This window comes from Polypterus senegalus, unplaced genomic scaffold (assembly GCF_016835505.1).
Source record: "Polypterus senegalus isolate Bchr_013 unplaced genomic scaffold, ASM1683550v1 scaffold_4902, whole genome shotgun sequence".
Lineage (NCBI taxonomy): Eukaryota > Metazoa > Chordata > Cladistia > Polypteriformes > Polypteridae > Polypterus > Polypterus senegalus.
In genome coordinates, this window is record NW_024383834.1 from 3,378 (window position 1) to 6,710 (window position 3,333).

At 36.8% G+C, this 3,333-nt stretch overlaps 1 pseudogene; it reads left to right on the forward strand.

Moving 5' to 3' along the window:
- Window positions 1-383: 383 nt before the first annotated feature.
- Window positions 384-2,212, forward strand: LOC120521626 (annotated as a pseudogene).
- The last annotated feature ends 1,121 nt before the right edge of the window (window positions 2,213-3,333 follow it).

Here is a 3,333-nt window from a genome sequence, read left to right on the forward strand (position 1 = left end):
TGTTACATAAAATAACATGTCAAATAATTTACATGGGCTTTAACAATCTCTAATTGCAGCAAATTGCGGGTGAATAATGTGATGCTGTAATGATTTAGTATTATTGTGTGGTGCGTGGGTGTTCTGTCTCGTTTCTTTTGAACTGTTCTGGTGCTCAAGTAAACAAACAACCGGTCCTGTGACTCATTGTCTCATCCCTGCCACAAATATTTCATCGCCCCAAGTCGATTCTGTTCAACAAGATGATATTTTTAACCGGAACATCATAATAATATTGTTGGCGTGAAACGTTTTAGACCATGAAGTGACAGCGCCCAAGTGAAGCACAGCAAAGAAAAAAACATAAGGCCAAAGTTTTGGAAGTCCAGTCGCTGGCCTCGTCGATGTTGAAATTTGTTAAACCTTCGACATCAACATCAAGTGTGGAAGAAGATGTTTCAACATTATCTCAATCCGAGAGTGAAGTTGGAGTTAACGAAAAACCTGACAGATGTCACGAAAGTGAAGGACAAATTAGAGAGGACATTCACAAAGAAACTGAAGAGCTCAAAGAAAATACTAACTTCGAAGATAATCATAATGAAGAAGAAAATAAATCAGAAGACATCGCATCAGACAAAGAGGAAGAAGGAGGAGGAGAAGAAGAAGGAGCAGATGAAGAAGAAACTAATAGTAATATTTTGTTTTCTGACATCTCTGACTGGCCTTTCCCTGTTCCAGATAATCTAATAGTTGACTTATTTAAAAGAGGAAGTGAAGCGTTTCAAAACAAAGAAGGACCATTTGTTTCAGTTAAGAGACAAGAGGATAAGACGAAGGGTGCTGACCGACAGTTGACGTCTGATTGGTTCCATATCAGTCAGCCAAATGGTGAGAAAATTCTGAGAACCTGGATGGCAAACTCAACTAAAAAAACAAAGCTTGTACTGTTTCTGTTGTAGGCTCTTTGGCACAAATGCAAGTTTGAGTAACTTGGTGGAAACTTAATCTGAAAGTTCACAACCATGAAACCTCAGAACAACATGAAGCTTGTTTTGAAAAAATGGAAAACTTTAAGAACAAGTCTAATTGCCAATAGAACAATTGATCAAGTTAGCCAGACAGCTGCTGAAACAGAAAAAAGGAAATGGAGAGATCTTTTAAAAAGACTCGTAGACGTCACTATGTTTTTGGCTAAACAAAATCTTCCATTCCGCGGCCACAGAAAGCATATGTTGGCGGAGAGCAAAGGAAATTTTCTACAGCTGATTGAACTTCTATCAAAACATGATCCTGTACTAAGAGAGCACTTAATCAAACTAGAACAGTCAACTCAGTCACAGTCGGGTAAGATATTACCAAGCTATTTGTCTCCCACCACACAAAATGAGTTTATCTTACTTCTGGGTAGTATTTTTAAGGAAAAAATTTTGACTGATATTAAAAATGCAAAGTATTTTAGTACCTTCTTTGACAGCATGCCCGACGTCTCGCACATAGATCAAATGAGTGAAATCATTTATTATGTCCACATAGAGAACAAAAAAGTCAACTTTATCCTAAAACATTGTTTGTACCCTGTACAAACTACTCTCTCAATCTGTGTGGTGTACACTCTTTTGCAACAGTTCCATTATGTATGACTTTTTTGGGACCTTAGAAAGTTTGTATGTGTTTTCTCAGGTTCTACGACAGATGGACAATCTTTCTGACAAATGCTGAAGTTACAGTTAAGCGACTTTCAGAAACAAGATGGAGTGTTGACTACGAAGCTGTTAAGCCTGTGTTTAAGTGCTTTAAGAAGATTGTCGATGCAATTGAGGAACTGTGTGATGCTTCGGAAATGATCGAAACCAGAGGAGCAGCTCAAATTCTGTTGCCTGCAATGTGTGATTTCTCGTTTTTGTGCTTTTTGTGTTTATGGAATAATGTCTTAAAAGAAGTCAACCACTTTCAAAAGTATTTGCAGATTCTTGGAACAAGCTTCAAGAAGTCTGTTATTAAGATGAGAAGTATAAAGGTCTTTTTAAAAGACACTGGAAATGACCTTGTTGAGGGAGCACTGCAATTTGCAAAAGACACATGTGAAGAGATGGGCATTCCTGTAGTAAAAAGAAGAACTGTCAGGAGGAAGAAAATTATGCGTGGAGAGAAGGCTGCAGACGAGCAAGAACTGAAAAGGTCAATGTTAGAGTGCATTGATAGGTTTCAACAAGAAATCGATACACATTGAAGGCATGGAATGTATATCAAATTGGTTTGCAGTCTTACAGCCCAGCAATCTGATGAAACCACGGAAACTGAACTTCCCAAGTTTGTACACAGTTTGGTTGAAAATTACAATGAGCTTTCTGCAGATGGTATCCTTGCAGAAATTCCACAACTAAGAAGATTTCTAAAGCCACCAAAGTTCCAAAAGAAGAGTCTCTTGTTTGGACTTCCTTAAGATTCTTAGAGTTTGTGGTTGAATATGAACTTTTAGACTTTGTTCCCAATCTCACTTTAGCATTAAGATTTTTCTTAACTTTATGTGTTTCTGTTGCATCATGTGAGAGGAGTTTCTCAAAACTCAAACTAATTAAGAATTATCTCAGATCCACTATGAACCAACTCTCTAGCTTAGCTATTTTGTCAATTGAAAATAGTGTAGCTGAGGGTATCGATTTTGATGACCTAATTTCAAAATTTGCAGAACAAAAAGTTAGAAAGAAGAGATTCTAAGTATCATGTTAAAGTACAGTTTGTTGGATTAGAGACTAGAGAACCAAACTTGTAAACAATTGAGTTTTCATTAAATTGTATTATTAATAATAATAATAATAATAATAATAATAATAATAATAATAATAATAAATTATAATAAATAAAATTCCCACTTTTGGACTCACCCTTGACAAACAGATGATGAATGTTTTTGGTTTGTAAAGACTCTTATCATTTATAAATGATAACCTAAATTAGTGTAAAAGTCTAATAAAGCCCCTCTACATTGGTCTGTCATGTACGGCTCTCTTTGTAGTCGCCTGTCCTCCTCAAGTGACCCTCCCCAGTATCTGATTGGACAGCATTGGCTGTCAGCTGGCGTCACTAAATGACTTCTTCATTATCAGGGTTAAGAAAGGCTGTCTGCACTCAGCCCAGGAGTCAGCAATCAGATTACATCCCAGAGATGGTACAAGTTCATTGCTACTCAGATAAGGCCTCATCTCCAAAGATCTGACACAAAAATATTCCCCTTGTTGTCCGTGGCACCTCCTGGTAATTGGCACTGCACTCTGGATTTGATTTCTTCATTTTTTATTATTACATTGAAGTTTTTCAGTTGTGTTCTGTGGCTGAAGTTGTTATCACTAC